The 17571-nt window shown below is 46.3% G+C and overlaps 1 protein-coding gene across 1 annotated transcript in view; it reads right to left on the bottom strand.

Moving 5' to 3' along the window:
* LOC119964903 (astrotactin-1-like) overlaps positions 1 to 17571 on the bottom strand; it is a 3158558-nt gene that overhangs the window by 3014008 nt on the left and 126979 nt on the right.

The following is a 17571-nucleotide window of genomic DNA, read 5'->3' as shown; positions in this document are numbered from 1 at the left end:
CTGTGCTGTACTGTTCTATGATATTGGAGTTCCATAACAGCCATTCTAAAGACTCAAAAGTTTCTTTCGCCACAGATGCTGCTAGACCTGTTGAGTTTTCCCAGCACTTTCTGTTTTTACCTGTGCTGTGAAAGCTTTGATTACTGAAAATGATGAGGCTCTAGCCATGGACAGATGAGAGATTAATGTTCACAACACTTCTTCTCAGAGAGTGCCTTCATTGCTCGATAAATGATTGACAACGTCACCTGTTGAACACAGAGTTTTGAATACCTGCAGTGCAGAAGGAGGTCATTCAGCCCATCAAGTCTGCACTGACCCTCCTAAAGAGCACCCGACCTAGGCCCAATCCACCACCCCATCCCCACCTATTCTTTGGACATTTAGGGGCAATTTTAGCATGGCAATCTAACCTACACATCTTTGGACAATAGAAGGAGCACCCGGAGGAAACCCACGCAGACACGGGGAGAATGCACAAATTCCACACAGACAGACGACCGAGTTCAGAATCGAACCTGGGTCCCTGGCACTGTGAGACAGCAGTGCTAATCACTGTGCCACCCTGCAGCCCACATGTCACCCACTTGCAGCTATACTTCCCTCTTGCCAGTTAAGTCTGCCTCTGGGCTTGCTGACCAGTCAGGAAGGGTGGGCGGGTTGTTCAGGCCATTCTATCAAAGGGACCATGGATTGAGTTGAAGTGACTGGCCAGCGTCTGGATTTCTGACGCTGCAGCAACTACAAGAATGGAGAGGAGACCTGGGAAGGCTGCTCCCTGAGTCTCTCACTATTAACTGATGACCCAGTTGAGGGAGCTGAGGGGCTGAAGTGTTGTGAGCTCAACTATCAACAGAAGGAGAATTTCAACCAAAGGGGTGCAGATGAAATGGCTGGGAAGAGGATCCAGGACCTCAGGAACGTATTACAAATTCAACTCTCTAACTTGTCCTGCACTCTCCCACACATCATTCCTCAGTTTAACATATTTTGCAGCTCCACCCATTTCTCTCCATGCAGGCACCTCACATCCCCATCTGCACAGCCCACACTCAGACTCAGCATATTACCCTCACGCCTGTGCCTCACAAACTAATACCATAGTGAACTAATGGTCCAGAGTTTCTTTGGCAACATTTGCAGTGTTTTCCAAGAGATGCCATTGTCTCACTATCTATAGTACAATGACAAAGCTAAAAATGGCATTCAAATCTTTAAACAAATTTTACAGTACCCTGAACAAGTACACGGTCGATTCCTACCCAAGAGTCACAACGCAAGTGGACTAACCAATAATTCCTATAAAACATCCCTAAATCTTTAGCCCTTGGCTGTCCAACAATTACAGTCACCAGGTTTGTAGGTTGAAACACAATTACTGTTTATTTATAACAGGAATAATAATTACAGCTGGAGATCAAGCTAGCTAACCTGCTAACCCCTTTAACTCTCCCACCCTCTACCCACACACACAAGATAGACAAACACAGAGGAGTGCAAAGGGGTTGACTAATACGGATTAAGGCCAAAAAATAAGAGTCATTACTTCAGTTGATAGGTTCTTTCGAAGCTTTGCTTCAACCCCGGCCTTCAGTTCAAGGCTTCTCCTGTGGATTCATTCAGGTACTTGTGGTTTCAGAGATGAACACTCACAGTCTCTCTGGAGAAAAAGTAAAACCTTTGGCTGGATTCTCCATTCCTGAGACTAAGTGTTGACACCGAGACAGGATTCGTGGACTTCTACGACAGTAAAACTGAACCGCACCTGGACCGGTTCATGGACCGTTGCGAGGCGAACACCTTTACCACACGGAACACAATCGATTCCAATGAGAAATGGTGTGGGATTCGCTGGATTCGAGATTGATACCAGAACGCTGACAAGCTGCAGCTGCATATACATACTTCACTCCCCACACACACAATTCTAGTCAACAAGACGGCAGCAATGATGCAGAAGTGGAGACCCTGCTGTACATTGTGGAGGAGAGGCATGCCACCCTGTACACCGGGGTGGGGAGGAGGCTGCCAGCTGCCACCATTTACCGGGCCTGGACGCGGGTGGCAGAGATGGTCAGTGCCGTGGGCAACACCATTCGGACTGGCCTGTAGTGCCGAAAAAAGATGCACAACTTCCTCAGGGTGACTTGAGTGAGTAGGCATCACTGTGCCCCTGGCACCCCCCCCCCCCCCCCCTGTCCCCCACCATATGCCGGACCCATGCTAGCCCCGAGGTTCAATGACGCAGAAGTGGAGACCCTGCTGTATGTTGTGGAGGAGAGGCATGCTACCCTGTACACCAGGGTGGGAAGGAGGCTGCCAGCTGCCGCCATTTACCGGGCCTGGACGTGGGTGGCAGAGGTGGTCAGTGCCATGGGCAACACCATTCGGACTGGCCTGTAGTGCCGAAAAAAGATGCACAACCTCCTCAGGATGACTAGAGTGAGTAGGCATCACTGTGCCCCTGGCACCAACCCATCCAACCCCCACTCCAACCATATGCCGGACCCAAGCCGGCCTCCATGGCCAGGTGCCCTGGCCACTGAAGCCATCAGCTACCCACCCTGATTCTAAGCATTTTCTATCCATCCCCCACGTCCCCAGGAGAAGGTTTCCATAACTGCTGGGAGTGGGCCGGAGGTTGGCATCAGACAAGGAAATGAGACCCCGCTGAGTTGCAATTCCCCATGGCACATGTGTCACCAATAGGTGGGATTCTCCACTGGCTGACACCGAAATCGGGAAAGGCGATTGGGCAGAGAATCGGTTCCGACACCAAGAACGCAGCAGGCGGTGATTTGACGCCAAATCGCAATTCTCCATCACCTCGACGGCGGCGTCAATGTGCACCGGAATGCAGGAACAGTAGACACCGTTTGCAAATCATTAGCTGACCCCACCCGGTAGTCTCTGGGGCCTCTGTGATTCTCCCCCTCTGATGGGCCAAGTTCCCAATGTCGCAGTTCCCTTGTGCTTTCAAATATCGTGAAACCGGCGTGGTGTCTGCTCAGGAAGAGAGAGGCCGTACGGAAGGTATCCAACATCACCATAGTTGTCTGACAGTTGTGCCACTGGCCGGGGGAGTTTCTGCCAGGCCCGAGGGGAGTATTGGGGAGTGGCCAGGAGGTGGGCTATGAGGCTGGTGTGGACGGGCAAGGAACACCATTACCGCAGCCGGCAAGGCAGCCATGCAGCTGCACACACCGCTAATAGCCCACTTTGAACTTAGTGCTAAGGGTAGTTTAGGTGCCCCCCCCCCCCCCCCCCCCCCCCCCCCCCCCCCGGGCACCTACCCCCATTTCCCAAGGTGCCCTCTGGCCTCGGCCAACCCATCAGCTGTATGGGCATGTTCCAGCACAACGAGTGCCAACTTGTTGGCTGGGATAAATGTGTGTAAGGAGTGTAATGTGTATGTGCGGCTGCAGCTTGTCAGCGCCCCGAGAGTTCATCACGGACCCCGCGAATCCCGCATTGTTTTTCATTGGAATTGATTGTGTTCCATGCAGGAACCGTGCTAGCCCCTCAATAGTACACAATTGGTTCAGACATGGCCCCAGTTTCTCTGTCGTGAAGGTCCACAAATTCTGCATTGGCGCAACCTTTGTCTCAGAAACTAAGAATCCCGCATCATGCCTTTGTCTACAGCCCATGGTGACTTTCCTGTAGATTAGTTCAGTCAGATTTTCTGTGGTTTGAGTCATGCAATATTCACCAATTTTAGCAGCTTTCTGTGGACAGTTATATTATACTGTTGCCTCTGCTCTCCCAGAAATCAAAATCAACCTTGTGACTCTGACAAACATGTCAGTGGGATCAGATCCACTCGAGTCCACTCAGTTAGACTTTCCAGCTCTGTTAGATTTCCCGAGTGGAAGTGCAGGTATGAACCTGCAGAGAGACTTAGGGGTGATAGGTGTAAGACACTACTTCCTTCAGCAGGAACATTTCTATAATCCAGTTTTTCAGCTGAGGAACACCCGAGCACTTGTCTACATGAAGCAAACGTCAGCGGTATTATCTTGACAGGAATGCCAAGTCCCTTCAAGAATGCCAACAGTAATAAAAAGTATTACCTGGTAAGAGTGCTTGAAACCAAGACACGTGTGGTGGACCTTGCAAGTTACTGCCTGCAAATTAGCAACACATCATATTAAAGGAATTGCCATCAGTCATTTAAGCTGTTGAACCATCTTTAGCCAAAGTCTTACAGAAGAATCATAGACTCCCTACAGTGCAGAAGGAGGCCATTTGGCTCACTGAGGCAGCACTGGCCCTCTGAAAGAACATCCCACCGAGGCCCACTCACCTGCCCTATCCCCATAACCCCATCTTGGGATGTGGAAGAGCCTGAAATTTAAAAGTGGTTTCTCTGACCTATTCACAGCCTCTGCTGGAAAGCCCCATCCGTTGGACAGGATTTTGCGCCCGCGTTTGCTGGGTGTGCAAATAGCGACGCAGGCGCAAAGTTCCACGAGACACCAAAACCGAGAATCCCGCTAGCGAGGTCTCGAGGTGCGATTGTCCCTTCCACCCGCCATTGACATAATGAGGTTCCTGCCCAAGAAAGTCAGAAACCTCATTTAAATACAAATGTCATTGGTGTCCCTCCCACATTTGATAGAATTTACAGTGCAGAAGGAGGCCATTCAGTCTATCGAGTCTGCACCGGCTCTTGGAAAGAGCACCCTACCCAAGGTCAACAACTCCACCCTATCCTCATAACCCAGTAACCCCACCCAACACTAAGGGCAATTTTGGACACTAAGGGCAATTTATCATGGCCAATCCACCTAACCTGCACATCTTTGGACTGTGGGAGGAAACCGGAGCACCCGGAGGAAACCCACGCACACACAGGGAGGCTGTGCAGACTCCGCACAGACAGTGACCCAAGCCGGAATCGAACCTGGGACCCTGGAGCTGTGAAGCGATTGTGCTATCCACAATGCTACCGTGCTGCCCCTAATGATCTCATGTCGGTGAGGTTTACAAAAGGATTTTTTAAAAATGTGAACCAGGCGAAGGAAACCTGTTTGGGGGTACCCTAGTAAGTACCCCTCGCCTCCCCCCCCCTCCCCTTGGGGGATGAGGGAAATGCCCAGGTACTGCCCCCCCTGTCACTATCTCCTGGCACTGCTGGGTGCCATGGGACAGTGCCGGGGTATTCTTCCGTGTAGCACCATAGGCTGGGCAGTGATGTCCATCTGCATGTGGAAAAGGGGGTACCCCGTGTATGTGGGCTGGGGGGGAGGTGGAGCGGCTGGGTGGTGTCAAAACATGAGTGCGAAGGTGCTTTTTTAAACCGGAGATTGGGACACACTTTAAAAATGGTTTCCCGATCTCTGGAAAGCATGACAATGTTGATTCTTTTCGAGCCCTCCCCGCCAGAGTGACGACGTTGGACATGTTTCCAGGAGTTTTTGCTTCTAAGTGCTGGACAATATGGTGAGAATAGTTAGCTGCGTCGCCTGTGAGCTGCACACCACTTTTCTCGCCTGGTCCAGCACTTAGAAACTAAAATGGAAGATTCCATCCCTTGTGTCCTTCTCATAGCTTGCCTTTCCACCTATCTTTGTATTGTCAGCAAATCTGGTTATTATACACTTTGTCCCTTCATCCAAGTCATTAATATAGACTGTAAGTATTTGTAGCCGAGCACGTGTTCCTGTAGCACTCCACCCGTTACTAGACACTGTCAAATAATATGATGGGCTGAGCGGCCAGCCAGTAGAAGCCATGGTGTTTGATGGCAGCACTGCTCTGAGCTTCTCAGTGCTGTTTCAAGTAACTGCGAAGCACCAATTGTTTTACATTGTATTACATGATCTGTTGCTGCTGGGGCCTGTTAGGATACCACTGCGACATAAATGCAACCAGTGATCCCTCCACATAAACACTGAGAATCAACCTGAAACAGTAACGGAGGCTGAGCCACTTCAAACATCTCTAGGAATGTGTTTATTATGATCAGCAAAGTACATTAAATGTAGTTTTTGTATTTTCATCCTTTTAACAACACTGGAGACTTGTGGCCCTGGAGAATCAGGCTCTAATACTTGACTGCCACTGTTAACTAAGGGCAGATATCTACAAATGTGTCAATCCACAATTGCAGCACAAAATGGCCCCACTCTTCTCTCCAACAGTGAACACTAGTCCTACTCTGTAACTGAGCGCAGCTGCTCAGAGTCTGCACCTCGAGTTCTCACTGAAGCATTCAAGGTTAGTGGTAAGAACAATGGTACACACTCGCCCCTTGCTTTGAGTACAGATCCTGCCAAGTGAAAGCTACCAATGGGTTTCTGTGCGTGTGCCAGCTCGGGATTTCCTGAACTTTTATTCGAATACAATGACACCGTGTGGAAACTAAATGAGTGGAAAGTCATGGACTGAACTGGTTGGACTGTTCCCGGTCACAGAAACAGGTGCAAGTTGGGTGACCAAAAAAAAAGAGTATCTCTGCCACTCGATTCCATCATGTTCCTTAAAGAAAAAAATTCTGTTCTGCTCACGTACGTGGGAGCATTCATTAAGTGTGAAATGCACTGATCCTTTGTGCCCAGTGAATGGACTTGGACAACTTTGGACTGCCAATTTCCAATTTTAAAATCTAAGTGTCTTGAACGATCTGCTGTTTAATGTGAAACAGTGAATGAGATCCATGTTATAACATGACAGGACTGAGCTAACATTCATCTCACATGGCCTCGACAAACTGGATTCACGACCAACCATTCAAGTGCATGATTTATGGCTAGAGAAAGATAGACTACATTTCCAGCTTCATTCAAAATATAATGGATGAAATCATCATTCTGTGAAAGTTGCTGCTGTCTTCACTGTCAATTTGTTTGATTGGTAAGTTATGTTTTCGATTGGGTCTAACCTGTCAGAGTTCTGGCAAGGAAATGTATTGGAAAAGCATGTTAATTCAAGGCTAGTGCCCCGATTCAGCAAAGAATTACTTTTGTAACACTCTCTACTCATGCAGTCTACAAAAGAATTCTGTGCAGCTTCATCAAGCCATCAAAATGCTACATGCACAGTCTGCAGCAGTCTCTATTATATCAAAGAACAAAGAAAATTACAGCACAGGAACAGCCCCTTCGGCCCTCCCAGCCTGCGCCGATCCAGATCCTTTACCTAAACCCGTCGCCTATTTTCCAAGGATCTACTCCCCTCTGTTCCCCGCCCGTTCATATATCTGTCGAGATGCATTTTAAATGATGCTATCGTACCCGCCTCTACTACCTCCGCTGGCAAAGCATTCCAGGCACCCACCACCCTCTGCGTAAAAAACTTTCCATGCACATCTCCCTTAAACTTTCCCCCTCTCACCTTGAAATCGTGACCCCCTTGTAATTGACACCCCCACTCTTGGAAAAATCTTGTTGCTATCCACCCTGTCCACCTCTCATAATTTTGTAGACCTCAATTTGGTCCCCCCTCAACCTCCATCTTGCCAACGAAAACAATCCTAATCTACTCATACTTTCTTCATAGCTAGCACCCTCCATACCAGGCAACATCCTGGTGAACTTCCTTTGCACCTTCTCTAAAGCATCCACATCCTTCTGGTAATGTGGTGACCAGAACTGCACCCTGTATTCCAAATGTGGCCTAACCAAAGTCCTATACAACTGTAACATGACCTGCTGACTCTTGTACTCAATACCCTGTCTATTGACCTGCGTTGCCACTTTCAGGGGACAATGGACCTGAACTCCAAGATCTCTCTGGACATCTATTTTCCCCAGGACTCTTCCATTGACCGTATAGTCCGCTCCTGAATTGGATCTTCCAAAATGCATCACCTCGCATTGCCTGGATTGAACTCCATCTGCCATTTCTCTGCCCAACTCTCCAATCTATCTATATTTTGCTGTATTCTCTGACAGTCCCCCTCGCTATCTGCAACTCCACCAATCTTAATATCATCTGCAAACTTGCTAATCAGACCACCTATACCTTCGTCCAGATCATTTATTTATCTCACAAACAACAGTGCTCCGAGCACGGATCCCTGTGGAGCATCACTAGTCACCTTTATCCATTTTGAGACACTCCCTTCCACCACTACTCTCTGTCTCCTGTTGCCCAGCCAGTTCTTCATCCATCTAGCTAGTACGTCCTGAGCCCCATGCAACTTCACTATTTCCATCAACCAGCCATGGGAAACTTTATCAAACGCCTTACTGAAGTCCATGTATGTGACATCTACAGCCCTTCCCTCATCAATTAACTTTGTCACTTCCTCAAATAATTCTATTAGGTTTGTAAGACACGACCTTCCCTGCAGAAAACCATGCTGCCTATCACTGATAAGTCTATTTTCTTCCAGATGTGAATAGATCCTATCCCTCAGTATCTTCTCCAACAGTTTGCCTACCACTGACGCCAAGCTCACAGGTCTATAATTGCCTGGATTATTCCTGCTACCCTTCTTAAACAAAGGGATAACATTAGCAACTCTCCAGTCCTCCGGGACCTCATCCGTGCTCAAGAATGCTGCAAAAATATCTGTTAAGGCCCCAGCTATTTCATCCCTCGCTTCCCTCAGTAACCTGGGATAGATCTCATCCGGACTTGGGGACTTGTCCACCTTAATGCCTTTTAGAATACTCCAAATTTCTCCCTTCCTTCTGCCGACTTGACCTAGAGTATTTAAACATCCATCCCTAACCTCAACATCCGCCATGTCCCTCTCCTTGGTGAATACTGATGCAAGTACTCATTAAGAATCTCACCCATTTTCTCTGACTCCATGCATAAATTCCCTCTTTTGTCTTTGAGTGGGCCAATCCTTTCTCTAGTTACCCTCTTTCTCCTTATATATGAATTAAAGGCTTTGGGATTTTCCTTAACCCTGTTAGCCAAAGATATTTCATGACCCCTTTTAGCCTTCTTTATTGCGCGTTTGAGATTTGTCCTACTTCCCCGATATTCCTCCAAAGCTTCATCAGTTTTAAGTCGCCTAGATCTTATGCATGCTTCCTTTTTCATCTTACCTAGACTCACAATTCCACCCGTCATCCATGGTTCCCTAATCTTGCCATTTCTATCCCTCATTTTCACAGGGACATATCTGTCCTGCACTCTAATCAACCTTTCCTTAAAAGACTCCCTCATTTCAAATGTGGATTTACCCTTAAACAACTGCTCCCAATCCACATTCCCGAGCTCCTGCCGAATTTTGTTATACTTGGCCTTTCCGGAATTTAGCATTCTTCCTTTAGGACCACTCTCGTCTTTGTCCATGAGTATTCTAAAACTTACAGAATTGTGATCGCTATTCCCAAAGTAATCACCGACTGAAACTTCAACCACCTGGCCGGGGTCATTCCCCAATACCAGGAACAGTATGGCCCCTTCCCGAGTTGGACTATTTACATACTGCTCTAAAAACTCTCCTGAATGCTCCTTACAAATTCTTCTCCATCTACGCCGCCAACACTACATGAGTCCCATTCAATGTTGGGAAAGTTAAAATCTCCCATCACGACCACCCTATTGCTCCTACATTTTTCTATAATCTGTCTACATATTTGTACCTCTACTTCACGCTCACTTTTGGGAGGCCTGTAGGGGAGTCTCAACAATGTTACTGCACCCTTCCTATTTCTTAGCTCTACCCATATTGCCTCAGTGCTCAAAACCTCCATAGTGCCCTCCTTAATCACAGCTGTGATATCATCTCTGACCAGTAATGCAACTCCTCCACCCCTTTTACCTCCCTCTCTATCCCTCTTGAATCATCTATACCCTGGGATATTTAGTTGCCAATCTTGCCCTTCCCTCAACCAAGTCTCAGTAATGCCAATAACATCATATTCCCAGGTACTAATTCAAGCCCTACGTTCATCTGCCTTACCTGCTACACTTCTCACATTAAAACAAATGCATCTCAGACTACCTGTTCCTTTGCGTTCATCATCTCTTCCCTGTCTACTCTTCCCTTTAGTCACAAAGAGTTTATTATTTAGTACCTTACTGGCTTTAGTTGCTGCCTCTTTATTGACCTCTAATTTCCTAATCTGGTTCCAATCCCCCTGTCACATTAGTTTAAAACCTCCCCAACAGTGTTAGCAAAAGCACCCCCTTGGACATTGGTTCCAGTCCTGTCCAGATGTAGACCATCCGTTTTGTAATGGTCCCACCGCCCCCAGAACTGGTTCCAATGTCCCAAAAATCTGAACCCCTCCCTCCTGCACCATCTCTGAAGCCACGTATTCATTCTGACTATTCTTGAATTTCTACACTGACTGTCTCGTGGCACTGGCAGCAATCCTGAGATTACTACCTTTGAGGTCCTACTTTTTAACTTATCTCCTAACTCCCTAAATTCTGATTGTAGCACCTCATCCTGTTTTTTACCTATATCGTTGGTGCCTATATGCACCATGACAACTGGCTGTTCACCCTCCCCCTTCAGTATGTCCTGCAACCAATCTGAGACATCCCTGACCCGTGCACCCGGGAGGCAACATACTATTCGGGAGTGTCGTTTTCGACCACAGAAACACCTGTCTACTCCCTTACAATTGAATACCCTATCACTATAGCCTTGCCAGTCTTTTTGCTGCCCTTCTGTGCAGCAGAGCCAGCCATGGTGCCATAAGCCTGGCTACTACTGCCTTCCCCTGATGAATCATCTCCCCCAACAGTATCCAAAATGGTATACCTGCTTTGGAGGGAGATGACCGCAGGGGATACCTGCACTGCCTTCCTGCTCGTTCTCTGCCTTTTGGTCACCCATTTCCTGTCTCCTTCACCAATCCTAATCTGCGGTGTAACTAACTCACTGAACGTGCTATCCACGACCTCCTCAGCATCGCGGGTGCTCCAAAGTGAGTCCATCTGCAGCTCCAGAGCCATCATGCGGTCTAACAGGAGCTGCAGCTGGACAAACTTCCCGCACATAAAGGGGTCAGGGGCATCGGCCGCGTCCCTGAGCTCCCACATTGAACACGAGGAGCATAACAGGGGTCTTGGATCTCCTGCCATTTTTACACTTTACCTCAACTGATTACAAATATAATAACAAATAATGAATAAGTGAAAGGATTAAAGATTTTACTTACCAATCACAATACTTACCAACACACGAAGAGTTAAATGTCTCCCAGCTACTGCTAATTGGAGCACTTTCCTTACCAGCCAATCAGGTCACTGCTTTGCTGTGATGTCTCTCTTCAAATTTATCCCCAAAGACCCTGTGGCCGCTGTTTAAGCAGCGAAGCAGCTGGTTTAAATATTCACTGCTCGACTCTGTATCCCCGCCCACTCCAACAGCTGAATTCCTGCTGAAAAGACTGGAATCCGCGAAGCAGCTAGTTTAAATATTCACCGCTCGACTCTGTAGCTCCACCACTCCAACAGCTGAATTCCCGCCGAAAAAACTTGAATCTGCGAAGCAGCTAGTTTAAATACTCACCTCTCGACTCTGTAGCTCCGCCCACTCCAACAGCTGAATTCCCGCCGAAGAAAAGCATTCCATCGAACTTGTCTCCACACCAATGTATCCCCCACTATCAAGAGCCGATGCAGACTTGATGGGCCTAATGGCCTCCTTCTGTACTATAAATTGTATGATTCTATTCGCATAAATATTGTGGCTACAAGAGCAGGTCAGCAGCTCGGAATCCTGCAGTAGGTAACCCCTCAGCACAATGGCGCAGTGATTATCACTGCTGCCTCACAGCGCCGAGGTCCCGAGTTCGATCCCAGCCTCGGGTCACTGTCTGTGTAGAGTTTGAACATTCTCTCTGTGTCTGCGTGGGTTTCACCCCCATAACCCAAAGCTGTGCAGTGTAGGTTGATCGGCCATGCTAAATTGCCCCTTAATTGGAAGTTTTTAAAACAAAAGGTAACTTCTCTCCTGACTCCCTGAAGCCTGTCCAGCAACTACAAGGCCCAAGTCAGGAATGTGATAGAATGCTTTCCACCTGCCTGGATGAGTGCAGGTCCAACAGCACGTGAGAAGCTCGACACCATCCAGGACAACGCAATCTGCTTGATTGGCATCCCATCTATAAACATTTACACCCTCCGTCACCAACATACAATGGCAGCAGTATTTAGTGCAAGATGCACTGGAGGAACTCACCAAGGTCCCGTCGGCCCTTCCAAACACATGACTGCTACCATCCAGAACGACAAGGGGAGCAGATACTTGGGAACACCACCACCTGGATGTTCCCCTCTAAGTCACTCACCATCCTGACTTGGAATTATTTCAATGTTCCTTCTCTGTCACTGGGTCAAAATCCTGGAATTCCCTCTCTGACAGCACTGTGGCTGTACCTGCACCACATGGACTGCATTGGGTCAAGAAGGAAACTCACCACCATTTTCCCAAGGCAATTTGGGATGGCTAATAATTGCCGGCCGAGCCAGTGAAGTCCACAGCCCAAGAACACATTTTTTAAAATTCACATTGCTCACCAAGGTAATACTGGACACATCAACATGCTCTCAGTCCACCTGTCATACATGATCTGTACAATTTACAAAGCAGCCCCTCAGCATACCGTGCTATGCCGAAACACAAATATATACTGTGCCACACCTGCATCACCTATAGTTCTAAAAGCCACCTCTACAATTCTGAAGATTGTCTACCTACCATCTTAATACTTCCAAAACACTTAATGTGTCATCTACATAATACATACTTCATTTGTATGATGCCTGTACACATTTATACAGATAAAAAAAACAGTACACTACTGCGGCAATGGTTCCTTGAAAAAGTTACATTTGAAAGTGACATTGGGATCAAAACAGCCTCTGACAACATTTATGCAATTTAAAATTAATTTGTTTGAAATAGATATGTTTGATACAAATAGAGAATTTATTAAGATTGATTGCATTAAGCAGCAATGAGATTTGACAAGTGTTTGTAAACAAAGGTAATAGAACTACAAAATCTGCTTGATGATTCCATTCATGTTGCACACCTCTATGCTTCCACTTTTCAATTAAGTGCTTCAATCCAATGGCTTTAAATCTGACAGAAACCCTTATATGCAGAAGCCGTGGTGAGCTTTGTCCTGGACTGCCTGTAATAATCTAAAGTCTTGAACAATGCTGCAAAGGTGAAGAGACAGAGCTCAGTATTTGGAGCTCAGAACAAGAGAAGGCTTTATGCCATCCATGCGGTTACCAGTGTAAATCGATGGGAATGCTTGAGGCTTTTTCTGGATACTCACACAAATGAGGCACAGCGGAATTAATTTACAGTTCATTGGCAAACCCAGTGTCTGACTTCAAGGTTAAAACAGAGGAATAAATCAAGAAATTGCAGTTGGATGAGACCATGGTGGGGTGTTAGAAGGTGAACAATAGTGGGAAGTGAAGAGTGATGAAGGTGTGGAAATCTAGTTTTCAAGTCCAAATGTAAAATAGAAAATGTCTTAGGGTTTCGATCCTCAGTTAATTAATGCTGACCTCGAAGAGAGCTGCCCACAAAGATGTGGTGGGTTCTGGCACGTGGATTCCACTTCTCCTGATGCTATTTTAAGTCTGGTGCCAAGCTATAGGGATCTCCAGGCATCCAGAAACAGTGGCATTATTAAACAATAATAACAATCGCTTATTGTCATAAGTAGGCATCAATGAAGTTACTGTGGAAGGCCCCTAGTTGCCACATTCCGGTGCCTGTTCGGGGATGCCGGTACGGGAATTGACCCCGCGCTGCTGGCCTTGTTCTGCATTATAAGCCAGCTGTTTAGTCCACTGTGTTAAACAAAATGAAATGAAATGAAAATCGCTTATTGTCACGAGTAGGCTTCAATGAAGTTACTGTGAAAAGCCCCTAGTCGCCACATTCCGGCACCTGTCCAGGGAGGCTGGGAATCGAACCGTGCTGCTGGCCTGCTTGGTCTGCTTTAAAAGCCAGCGATTTAGCCTTGTGAGCTAAACCAGCCCCTGAGGAATCTTGAGGAAACCCACCCCTATAAGATAAGCAGCCAATTACATTAAAGGATTCTCACAGACAACGAACCTGGAAGCTATAGGGCACTGATTATCTCTCGTGTTTTAATCATTTTTTATGGAGATTAATAAAGATTAGGATTACACATGGGGAATAAATTAGAAGATGAAATATTGTAAAGATAAATTTAGAAAATTGAAAACTGATGTAACTTACTTCATAATATAGAAATTTGACATTACACAAGCATAGAATTAGTTTTTCAGGGTCATGGAGGTGGCATCAGGACGAGTTATGATGACATGCTGTTAAAAAAGTTGTTACGTCTCATTCAACAAAGTGCAACATTATCAAAGATTTATTTTTGAGTGATATTGCGGCATAAACTCAAGTCATCACTCCAGTTCCGGTGGTTTCTAAAGATTGCAGACTGCAGAGATTTCAACAGAGCGCCCTTCATGGAGAAGCAGGGAACCACTGACAGCAACTTTCGGATTTCCACATTTAACTGCATATTATGTGTGGACCGTAGAAGTGGCTGTCAGTGTCATAGTTACAATGACGGTGAAAGCTGGCATTGAGGATGGCATTTTTCAAACTTGGAGAAGTAAAGGGAAAGTTCAAGGGGAAGTGATGCAATAAAATTGATAAGATTGTGGCACAGAAGGAAGGTGGGCAACAAACAATCAAAATAAGATGGAGATGAGAATTAGCAGTAAGAGAAGGATCAGAAGGTAAACTTTGTTGTAGGTAATGTTAAATGAATTTATCGTTGATGCTTTAAATTCAATTTATTGCATGTAATCTTTTGATTTGCGTACAAGTCACAGTCATTCTGTGCAACAAAACAATGAGGGCTGCTCTCGCAAAGGGTGTATTTGACAAATCTCGGGGAACCCATGCAGCATCCGGAAGCTGTAGCGACACATTGAAAGGTGAACGTTAAATGTGTTAACTGGATATTAATTGTATTACTAAGGTTAAGGGTACACAGGCGAATGGTCTTGATGAATTAGGTACCTTGAGCACATATAAAGAAAGACTTCTGGGACATGGGTGTTAATCGGAGAGGAGGCAGGGCAATTGTTATGCTGCATTGTGTAAATAAATCTGGTTTCATGCTTCATCATCCGCCCTCGGAATGAATTAACATAACTCCAGGTCACGGCAGCTGTTACAAACAATGAGGAGTTTGGAAGAGCTGATCAGTGAAGGACAGAAGGGTTTTCTGACCAAGAGCGATGTCTAATCGCCACTGCAGTGGCACTGGCAGGAGCCAAGGACATATAAAGAGCACAAAGGAGTTTGGAGGATAACAGGTTACATGAGGCAAAATCCCAGGCTGTGTGTCTGCCACCAGTGAGCAATTCTAGACTTTACGGTGAGTAATCTTGAGGAAGCGCAAGTTGAGGAGGATATGCAAGGACAGTCAACCATCTGCACTCAAATCTTTGTTGTTTGTGAAGTCAACCATCTTGTGCCAAAAAACCTTCCTTGCACTCATATATCAGGAGTTAACTATTTTTATAATTCCTGCTCCATTAAAGATGCATTGCAACTGTACACATCTCAAAAGAGCTAACAGTTCCCCAATATTCCAACAAATTGATAAGACTCATTCAGGTTGTGCTAGTCTGGAGTGGAATGGGGTGATGTTGGGAGCTTAAAACATATCCCAGAAAGGTTATATAAATTTTAAGGCAAAGTATTTCATGGTCCACAGAGTTACCATGGTCACAAACCCAGTTGCAAGTCGTCACCAGTCGCGGTTCAACTAGTGTAGGCAATGAGACTTATCGCCCCATTCTTCCATCAGCTTTGCAATGGCTACTTTTATTTCCCATTGGACAAATATATGATTATAGGAGTTACTGCTCACCATCCTTGTGTAGCTTTTCTGGATGCTCCATGTTCAGTGTATTCTTTTGTCCAACTTTCTTCATGGTGAAAGGGTATCAGATGTATTAATAATGAACAGTAAAGACTTGTACCTGTCCATGGTAATTGTGGGTGCACATTTGATCAACTGAGTAGCAGTGGCAAACAGCTGTATGGATAACTACGCTCTTGTTGAAAGTGATATAGAATACCCATTACCTGCTGGCCCTTGATGTTCCATGCAGTCAGATTCCATTAGCACACCAATCACATGCTGCTCTACCTCTACTCTGTCTCTGTGCTGTCAAAATGCTCCAGTTTTGGAAAAATTGTAATTTTTCAAGACCAAAGCCATCGCACAGTGGTTAGCAGCGCTGCCTCGACAGAGTCTGCGACCCAGGTTCAATTCCCACCTTGGGTGACGATGTGTGGTATTTGCACTTTCTCCCCGTTACAAAGTGGGTTTTCTCCGGGTGCTCCGGTTTTCTGCCACATTCCAAAGATGTGCAGGTTAGATGGATTGGTCATACTAAATTGCCCCTTAGTGTCCAAAGATTAGGTCTGGGTTACAGGGATAGGGCGGGGAGTGAGCCTGGGGTGCTCTTTCGGGGGGGTGGTGCAGACTTGATGGGCTGATTGGTCTCCTTCTGCACTGTAGGGATTCTATGATGTTTGAAAACTCTGTTCCTGATTACATGCTTCTCCCCACCCACTGCCTCAGGCTGAGGCCAGACTCTCCACAACTGTTGCAACCATTAAACCTCCAGCTCAGCTTCTGACACTTTACTCCTCCCTCGGCTACCATGCCCTAAGAATTGGGTTCCTATGGATTATCCATGATTATGCTTGGCATGGTACTGCAGTCGTTTGCTATTACCTTAGGCAGTATGGCTGACTGTGAAACTCTCCCAGTCTTACCACCTGCCCTCAGACATGCTGGAAGGATTTAAAAGCTGATAATCAACCTGTTTGGCCATGTGATGAATGTACTTTCCTTGGCCATCAAGTCCTTAAGGGAGACTTGAACCCAGACTGGCCCAGAGGCAGGGACTCTACCCACTGCTCCACGAGGCCACCCCCACTCTGGACTTTATCCACTCTATGTAAAGAACTCATACTCACCTCTATTACACCTCTCACTTGCAATCCTGACCAGTCTATTTGCTGCTAAAACCCTCATTCATGATATTTTCATTTCCACACTTAGCTATTCCTATGCTCTCCTGGTCACTACAATTCCCCACTTTCCATCAGCTCCAGCACTACCAAAACCTTTCTGCCCACCCATAGCCTGTCCACCATAAAGTCCTTCTCACTCATTACTCCTGCACTCAATCATTCACAATGGCTCCCACCTACCCAATACCTCTAATCTAAAATTGTTAACTTTGTCCTTCACCCCTCCCGATCTCTGTCTCTCCCTCTAGAGCACAACAACCCTCTCCGCTCCTATCAATAACTCTGTTGTCCCCTGACTGGTCCTTTGTGCATCTCCTCCTCAATATTGGCTCAGAGTCCATGTTTTATCATTACAGTCTGTGATGCGTGTCAGGGTGTCTTTCTGCATTAAAGATGTTTTGTTAAATAAATGCAGATTGTTGTCCTTGGATCTGTGACTAAGCTTGCGAAAATGCATCAGCTCCAGGGGTCTCTAGTGATATAGTACCTCTTGCACACACTGCAATCAGAGCGTCATAAACACTTACTTTTTTATCCCCCTTTGGGAAATAGTCGGGAAGTGTTGGAAGGAATTA

Source organism: Scyliorhinus canicula, chromosome 4, assembly GCF_902713615.1.
Source record: "Scyliorhinus canicula chromosome 4, sScyCan1.1, whole genome shotgun sequence".
Taxonomy (NCBI): Eukaryota; Metazoa; Chordata; class Chondrichthyes; order Carcharhiniformes; family Scyliorhinidae; genus Scyliorhinus; species Scyliorhinus canicula.
Note: the sequence above shows the minus strand (reverse complement) of the source record. Positions and strands in the feature narration are given on the sequence as shown.